We start from the raw sequence: 10594 nt of genomic DNA, 5'->3' as shown, positions 1-10594 counted from the left end.
TCTTTAATTTGCTTATGAATTCGATAATTTTTTGTAGTTTTGACTTAAATACACAGTTTAATTATCAAGAAACTATAATTACCATAACGAGGAATGATTTCTTTATTATTTTTAGAAAGTTATTAACAATATTCGAACTATATAATCATGACTTTCTAACTTTGATGTCTTAATCACTCTTGGTCCTTTGATTATATTAACTAATCACAAATTTAATTACGACACGTGGCAACAAAATAGTGAGAAACAAGACAAAGAAGCAACAAAAGATATGACAAATGATTGTCTTAGATTATCATTAAACAGTGAAAGTTAGAGAAAAGAGAAAATTAATTAACCACCAAATTAAAAGTATCAAAAGGCAAATCGAATCCTATGAAAAACACTATTAGTATATGGTTTAGCCATAAAATAACCGAGTTAAAATATAGAAAATGAACCACTATAAATTCACCTAGGAGAAAATTTAGTATTCAATCAATTAAAATATATGTGTTTTTGATCCATTACATATAGAAAATACGTTTTTTTAGATTATTTTTCAATAAACTAGATTACCAATCAAATACAGACCAAGTAACAATACAAATTAATCATAGCATTTAACAATCAAATATTAAAACAATTTATAATTATAATAATTTTTTAAATATTCACTAGAAAAGGTATAAAAATGCATATTATATGCATAGTCCAATATCATAAGAACAAAAAGAAAACTATGAACCCAATAAACTGAAAAGATTCAATAATATCAACTATTAGCGTAAGTAGATTTTATATCATCAGATTATCTTTACCTATTATAACGGATAATAAATATAACTTATTTTCAAGATTGCAAAGTATATATTCTTTAATTTGGTAACAAATTGTTTTATTTATGATGTATAAAACTTAAAAGTATAAAATAAATTTACATTTATTATCACAAAAAAATTATTAGTATGGGGTTTTGAGGTGGTGGATTAAAGCTGTCTATGTATTATGTTTCGTGGTCCCTAAAGAGCATAATTTTGGTTCCAATATTCTTCTTATCTCCTAATATGACAACTTTTAATTTCTTCTTATTTTCCCTTTAGTTTATGGTTTGTGTGTCCATAATATATATATATATTCTATTCTTTCGTATCAACAAAGCAAAGGTTGATTTTTTCAACTATAGTGGAAAATTATTTTTTGAAAAAAGTAAGTCAGCTTCACTATTTGTAATCATTTTTATAGAGTCATCTATAAGTTTGAGGAGGCTAATTAAATTTCTATTATTAGAAATAAATTATTAATACGTAATAAATTGTTTTTGGTATACCTATTTCATTTTCATAGGAAAATTATTAAGAATTGAGATTAGGTATATTGTGTGGCATTAATTTGATATTTAATTCAAGAGTTTACACTAGTTGATTATTTTAAAATACAATTACTTATACCATATAAATCAGTAACCTAAAAAATAACAATTATTAATCTTATTTAATTAAATTACATTGACATTACATATTTTATGTGTCCAAATTTGTCCATCTTCCGTCAAACTTTTTGTCTGTTCATATCTTGATTCTTATAAATCGTCATGTATTTGGCATTATCGAAGCTACAAAATGAAATAGGTAGGTACACCTCAATATTTGGTTATAGTTTAAAATTATCCACAAGTTGAAGCTCGTAAGGGAAAAAAAAGGTACTTATTCCAAACTACATAAATAATATTGACCAAATTTGTTATTTTTTAAAAAAATAATCACTAGTATATAGTAACTTGCTTGTTATTTAGTATACCAAGTAGTCTACATGCATGCATATTATAAATGTATATTAATTTTTAAAAAATTATGCCAGCTAAGAGTTAAAACAAATGAAATCACGAATTAGACAGAAAAAAATATTATAATTAGGCAAAAGGATTAGGATATTTCATACGTATTTGTTTAGTATTACGTCGTATCAAATGCACAATCCTATGATATATATTAGCAATTTATTATTGAACTGTCTTAATCGGTAATAGTGTTTTTAATTAATTATTCTTTTGTAATTTAGTTTAGTGATTGATTATATATGTCTCAACGTACGTACGTGGTCTTCAATATATGACCTAAATATATAATTCATCTTAAATTCTCAATCAAGGCATTTTTAAATAGACACAACTCGATTAATAAACTCACCAATCAAACTTTATATTAAGTTAAATTAATCAATAAATGTGACTAAATGATTTTTTTTACAATAGTAGGTTAGTTGAGTACTTCCTCCGTTTAAAAAAGAATGATCTAGTTTGACTTGACAGGTCAGAGTTTAAGAAAATTAAGAAAAAAAAATCAATCTGGTTTAACTAAATAAAGTTATGAAACAACATAGCAATTGATATCAATCGCTATATTGAATTTTATTATTTAGCTATAAAATTTATCTAACCTGGGATTGTTACGATATTTTAGTAGTGATTATGATTAAGACAAAAAGATGGCTTAGTGGAGAGGTTAATATTCTTGTCAAATGGTTGGTGCGACAGATTAAACATTTGATAAGAACTATATGATTTGTCCAATTGTAAACAAAACTAGGATTAGGTGATTGAAAATTAATTATTGTACCTTATTATCATCAATTTTAATTACTGTCAACTGCTTTATGTGCACAAATTAAAGCACTTTCAAATTAGAGTTGTTAGCTAGCTTGTTGTTTGAGTTGATTGAGTGGCCTTAATTATTTGAATTAACATATAGTTTATCTCTAATATGGCAATTCTACTAACTTTGTATTGAACTACACATAGATTAAGTATAAATAATGTCCTAGGCAACTCTTTAGGTTCTAATGTTAATTAATTAGTGTAACAATAATTGGATATGACTAAATAGAAATCAACTAAACAAACCAGCTAGCTTGACAAAACTTTTAGGTTAACAAACTTCTGAATTTGAGGTATGCATGATATCTTAGGTGAATTTCACATTGGAGTGCGAAAAGGAAATTATAAGTTTTATAAGGCACAACTTAAGTTAATATGATATAATATGTTTTGGGGATTTGATATAATTTGTGTGGATTTGCTTCTATAGCAGACAATACGTATCATGATGATAATTCTCAATAATGATATCATTTGGTAAAATAGTAACAATCTTACTGCGGTTTAGAAAGAATGTGGTGTACACTCAATCTTATTTCTTTCTTTATATGACGGAGAAAACATTATCTATAAATCATCAACCAGAAAAGAAAAAACGGAAAAGGGTCAAAAATACCCCTGAACAATTGGAAATGGATCAATGTACCCTCCGTTTGATTTTGGGGTCAAAAATACCCTTACCGCTAGTGTATTGGCTCACTTTTACCCCTCAAAACTAACAAATGCCATGTCACCTTAAAAATCACATAAAACAATATATTTTTTACTGACTTGGAAATACACATGGACAAAAAGACCTAACGAGTAAATTGTAGTGAAATAGTCATGGATCTGCAAAAGAAATCACTGAAAGCAGAGATGCAAATCCAATCGAAAGTAATCTACAACATCGATGTTGCCATTGTTGTTCTCCTACCTGAAGATGATGTAGATACCATTCATAAAACTCGATGAAACTTATTAAAAAAACGTTAAGCGTTGAAATTTTGACTCAATCGATTGCCTTCTCATCATCTTGGCAATTTTTAATTTTTCTTTTGAAATTGGAGAAGATTAATAGCATAGGAAAATATATTGTGAAGAATTGAAACTACAGGAAATTATACAATGAATAAAATTGTGCAAGGATTTTGACTTATGGAGTAATTAGCCCCAGCCAATAATATTGAAACCTCTGTTGTTTTATTTTCCCTCATCAAAATTCTGAGGTTTTTTTTCCTTTATCTGCTGCCACAATGAGAATTGAAAACTTGAAATTCAAAAGAATAATGATAAAATTATTGTGTATAAGGGAGATAATTAATTTATCTTAGAGGAATAATAGAATTTTTGAAAGTATAGAAGAAGGAGAAGATAAGAAAGAAATTCAGATGAAAAAAAATGAAGAAAAATTTCTTACAAAGCCACAGGTTCATTCTTTTCTTCAAAGAAAGAAAGAGAAGTGAAAGATAAATTTATTTTTATTTTATATATTTTTTTGTCCATTTGTATTTCCAAGTCAGCAAAAAAATACTATTGTTTTTTGTGATTTTTAAGGTGACATGGCATCTGTTAGTTTTGAGGGGTAAAAGTGAGCCAATACACTAACGGTAAGGGTATTTTTGACCCCAAAATCAAACGGAGGGTATAGTTAATCCATTTCCAATTGTTCAGGGGTATTTTTGACCCTTTTCCGAAGAAAAAAAAACATCTATAGAAACGGCTAGATATGCAAAATGAAGAAACAAGAGTACAATTAACACATACTTGTGTGGGGAAATACAAAAGGCTTTCAATGAAGTAGATGGCATGTCTAGTACTAAAATAGCTAAATTAATTAATTTTTTTCCATGTGGGAATTAAAGCAAGTCATGGGTGAATAATGCTTAAAGTTATTAATTAATAATAATTCTTTGAGCTAGCTTTTACCCTAATTTGGTTATATTTATGGTATAAAAGCACAGCCCCTCATCAATTGATGTCTTAATTTTATAAACATCCTATGATAAATAAATGGGAAAAAAAATACTAATCATATTGAACTATGAATTATACGACAATTTAATTAGATAGATGTTATTTAGTGATGAATTAGTTAAAATTTATCGATAATTCTATAATAAATATCATACTAATCATGTTTTTAATCTTTATTCACATTAATAATTATTCATTATCGAATGTCATCAAAAGACCTGGCATTTTCTTTTTTCGATTTTAGATTTCCATACTAGATCTGATTAATTTAAATTCACAATGAAAATTTCACTTTAAAATATAAAACCGCAAGTTTAAAACTATTAATTAAAATGAAGGAATTACTTATTATTTTTATCAAAATCTTTGATGATATATACATAATATTCGACATTATAAAAGTCAAACAAATTGATGTTTTTATGTTTTTATGTTTTTTTTTACTATGTGAATATTATATAATATATAACCTAAGTTTTTTTTAATATAATTGTAGCCTTTCATTTTCACCTTGTAATAAGGAATATGGTGTAGTTTTATTTTTACTCTACCGACGGATACCGACAAGGGCGTGTTTGGGTGATTTAAGAACTATCAAACACAGTTTATGAGGAACCTGGTCCTTTTCACGGGACACGTGTAACTGTAAGCTTTAGTTGCGGTGCTAAAGACCACACAAATAACCTGTCGCTTTTGGTTTTTATTCGGTGTTTGATATTGTGTTAAAATTTTAATTGATTTAAACTCGGGGTATATAATATACTTTACATTTTAATGTGAGTGCACTCTAGGACTTTTTACTATCAATGAAGCTAAATTTGAAATTTTTTATATTAAATTCTTTTAACTACGTAAGAACAGTGGCGTAGCCACAACCATCCAAGGTGTTCAATTGGACACCCTTCGTCGAAAAATTACGTTGTATATATATGTTAAATTCTACATTAAAACATATACTGCTATATTTAAAGTTGGACATATTTGACAAAATTTATGCCTTTGACGTAGTGATAATGAGTTTTGGGTTCAAACCCCAAATAGCACAATATTTTTAGTTTATTTTGACAGTACAAATCATTATTTTTGGACATTCTTAATAAAATTTTTGATTTTATCACTGAATACGAATACTAAGTATTATTATTAGGAGTCAAATAAATATACAAAATGATTGACCAATTTCCAAAATAAAAATTGATGCATTTCTATCCTTGTAATCCGCATGTCCTGGATTTATTTGACACGAAACTAGGGTGTTAGGACTTCTGTCTGTTCTACTATGATAAATTCTATGAACGGTCTTATTTATAAAATAAAAAAAATTGGAGGAAGGTATTATTGATCGATTAAATTATTTTTAAAAAATATATTTTTTGGAATTAAAGCAGGAAAAATAAATTTTATGAAAGTCATTCTACATTCAACTCACCTCATCTTCACCAACTCAGTTCATCACTCCACTTCCACCTTCACCTCCAACGTCTATTATGTCTATCTAAATTATATGCAAATATTTATTTTATTTATATAATAATCAAAAGGAAAAGGAATTTGTTTGAGTGAAGTTGAAATTGTTGGTGCATGTCAACGAGAATTGTGAAGGAGTGATAAATATTTTTTCATTCTTAATCAGACATTTTGAGTTTGAATCATCTTAGATAAAAAGTCATCTTTGTTAATTAGAAAGTGTTTCACTCCTTTACGCGTGCCTCTTCAATGAAAATGCAAATTTAATCGAACTTTAATATATATCAAATCAAAACGAAAGATCTAAAAAATAAAAAAAGGTAATTGGTGGTGTCCACACGTCTTTCCGTGCAGTACTACTCACTGTCACTGAGAATGGTGCACCTAAATACATCCAAAAAACCACTATAGCCCAAATGCATGGCCAAAGAGACAAAAAGATCAAAATCGTAACCTTTTTTTTTTCTTCAAAATTATTTTCAATTTACAAATTTAGTGTTTAAATTTTTGCAAAATTAAAGATTTATTCCTTTTATTTAACAAGAGGTATGGTTCTGTAACGGACCTAGCCTTTTGGTAATTGCTTCATTTGAACACAATATTTTTGACATAAAATATAGTATATATGTAAATCTATTAAATTTCAATAAAAATAGAGTATCATTTATTTTGTTTCAGTGACACTTTTTTACTCTTTAAGATTCAAAGTTCATGAGAAGAATTACTCGACAAATGAAAAAATGACAGCACAAATTGAGATCGAAGAGGTAGATCTAAATGTATAACAAGTTTAGTATACCAAGGAGTCATTTCGCAGCTGATTAAAGCCATGCAATATTGTTTTGTTATTTCATTTTCTACAACATATAACAATTATACAATTTTTTGTTATAAAATTATAATATTATCAAACATCTTACTTGATGTGGTAAATTTTATACCGAACAACTAACAAACTATCAAATATTATACTTTTTATAAAATTATCAAGTTTTTGATATTAAATTTTGAATCTACCTCGAATCTAGCGGGGTCAAGGTATAAGTTAGTGTTGGGATGTCTAACATTAAATTTTCGAAGTACGAGTGGGTTCATTGGTCGTATAACAACCGGACCATGTTGTCTAAAAAAGACCTGTTTGTGACGGTGGTGATTAATTTCATTTCTTGCCCAATTTTTGGGATAATTTCTGTTGTAACCCACCTGGTTTTTTTTTTCTACTTTTACTTTTAAATTATTGAAATTTAAACATTTAAATCATTAAATAAATTATTATAATACATAAATATGTCATTTAATTTAGTTTAGCTGACATGTAGACAGTCAAACTTGTACAAAATTAAACAGTAGATACATGCGTCTTACATGACATCCTACATGTAATATATCACGTAGGACGTGTGTGTTTGTTTATTCAAATGTATATAAGTTTGAGTGTCTAATTGTCCACACTAAAAGTTGAAATACATTAAATACCAGTTGAAGCCAAATTAAATGACATGTTTATATATTATGTCTTATTATTTTAGTATATGTTAATTTTATGCATTAAATTGATGGAAATTAGCTGTCATTACGTAGTGACTATAGTTATTAATTTCTGTATATGTCCATGTCTTGGCTCTTTCCAAACAGTTGGACTAGGTCCGCCAAATTATACTTAATGTGTGTTTGGTGAAAAACAAAAAAAATAATCATGAAATTTTGATACTTAAAGTAAAAGAAATTATACGTAATCTAGAAAAATATTATGAGGTGAAATGGTTAAGGAATGTCGTTGGAATTAAAGGAGACAATCAGGGGCAAAATCAAGTGATTGGAGTGTAGTTCATTTCGGTAAAAAATAAAATTAAAATTATATTTTATGTATATACAATAAATATTGAATCTTCTTTATTATTTATATATGTTTATTTTATTTTTTATTTTAAACTGCTTAATAAAAATTCTGAAACCGCTACAAAAGATAATAAGTTTAAAAGGCCATTATGAGATTTATTTCCAATATGAAAAATGTTTTCCATACCAAACAAAACCTTTATTCTCCCATCTTTCATCATTTATTATAAAAGTTATGTTTTTTCACATTATTAGTAATTAGTGAATGAATAATAAAGGTCTAGTAGTGGAATTTGAATCATTATTATTAGAACTAGCTAGTAACAATATACTTGATCCAACCATAACTTTAGTCTTCTATTTGTTTCACTATCAATAACAACAACAATATCGTATCGAGTAAAATTCCACACAAATAAAATCTGAAGAAGATAAAATATATATACAAATTTTATCACTATTTCGTAAAGATAGAAAATATAATTTTCAAAAAATCTTCAACTCAGCAATAACAATTCCACAAGTTATATATAATGAAACAATCCAAAAAGTTTCACCATCAAACAATATAATAAAGAGTAGTAGTAGAATAGTAGAATTGCATATACTAAAAAGCCTGCACCGATCTAACCTAAAGTGAATGGACACTTCGTGCAATTTATGATTGCTTTGAGTTAGTGAAAGCTGTCAAAAAACAATAACAACTCACTCACCTCTTACTTTTTCTTTAATTAAATCAAGAAACATAAACATAATAAAGCTCTTCAATTTTGTCTTTTATTAATTCTGATGTAAAATTCATCTAAGATATCGTGTATTTTATCTTTGAAAGCTTATCTACTCAATTTAGCGAGCCCTCCGTCATATATTTAACATTCTTTATTGTCCTTCGATGTAAGGTAATAAATTATCAAACAACCAAATTCAATGGGGTAACTAGAATTAAAAATAATTAAAGAGTGTATGTACTTGATAAAACGTATGTCTAGAGATATTATTTTTTTTAAAAAATGTTTTCATTATTAAAAAAGTTACGATAAACGATTAACGACAAGGAGTACAGTGGTGATGGGACAATTTAGATCCTACCACTTATTAATCAGAGATTTCAAACTTGACGCATGAGGATAAAAAAGAAAACATGTTAAGAACTTCAATGTAAATATCGAATACGAAAAAATAAAAGAAAAAAGTTGTTACTACTATAAACGGTGAATGACTGTACCTAGTACGTAGTGGGGAAATAGAGAGTAATTAGAATGATATAGGAGCGTCATGGTAAACTTTTTGTGTGCAGAAGAATGAAGGTAAAAAAGTACAATTAATTACAATGGACCCAAAAAAAAAAAAGTACAAGTGAATAAAATAGCCATCTTTGTAAAAATGATTTAATGGATCTGCCAGAATAGGACTGTTTAGCTATGTGCCTATGCTAAAAAGAATAATTCACACACAATAATAAATAAGTATAATTGTTAACACATTTTAATGTTTATTTATGTAATTTAGAATATCAATGTTAAAAATATGATAGAATGAATAATATTTATTTAACTTTAATAGAAATTTCGTGTTTGATGATTAAAAATTGAGAAATTTATTAATAGAAAGTACTTTTTTTTAGACGTTACGTATATGAAGGTATACTAGCCAAACTATTAGGTAAGTGTATTAACTAATAGAATAGTTAAACGTTATTGTAAGTGTCATAATTGATATACAATGCCCATTTGCTTCAAATAAAAAAGAGTATGTGAAACTTTGACTCATATAAGTATAGAATAACAATGTTGGAATATGATATTCTTCGTAAAATTCAGAATCCACATATAACTCTTATATACAACAATCAATCTTAAAGTTTGTATGAGCTTTTTTGGGGGGGTTGGGGGGGGGGGGGGGGTTATTAGGAGTTAACTTTCCTTTTCGTAATCCTTAATTCAGTATAATGTCGATAGTATAAAATTTACCAACTAAGTCATATTATACATAAATATAGTAACTGGAAATGCGTGAAAATGTCATTTAAGATAAAAACACATTCATTAAGGAGTAGTTAAATTTCTCATAATTTATCCTTAATTTCTTCTACTAAAGTGTAAAAAATTTAATTTGTTGTTGCTTCTTTTCTTAGCAAGTAATATGAAAGCAATTCAAAATCTAGTTACAAAATTACCAAAAATCTCAAGGATCTTTTTTCTTTAAATTTTTATTCTTATTCCTTTTCTTATCCTAAAATATAATGATTTAATAACCAAATCTTCAAATTTTGGCAAAATCCAAAAGATAATCATAAAAATCATTATTGTTGGACTTATATGTATATAATTTTTGCACATTTACTATATGTCACTCCTCATTTTCATGATTCCTCATTACTGCAATTTTTTTTTTTTTGTGGTGTGGTCCAATTGTTATAATTACCTCTAGATCCCAATCATACATATGACTACATCATCAAAAATAAATAAATTGAATCGTACAGTCAATTCTCTCTTTAATGATGTTACTTTTTTCTGAGTTTTTTTTTTTTACTGTTACAACTAGAGTATTAGCATAATATGAACATCAATTAAAAAGGAAACTAGGATGTTATAGTAAAATATTGTTACAGAGGATGACTGTTATAAAAAGATCTGACTGTATTATATAGATCATGCACAATCTTACTTCACATTTTTTAAATTAAAGTTATTG

Source organism: Solanum stenotomum, chromosome 2 (assembly GCF_019186545.1).
Source record: "Solanum stenotomum isolate F172 chromosome 2, ASM1918654v1, whole genome shotgun sequence".
Lineage (NCBI taxonomy): Eukaryota > Viridiplantae > Streptophyta > Magnoliopsida > Solanales > Solanaceae > Solanum > Solanum stenotomum.
This window is presented reverse-complemented; position numbering follows the sequence as displayed.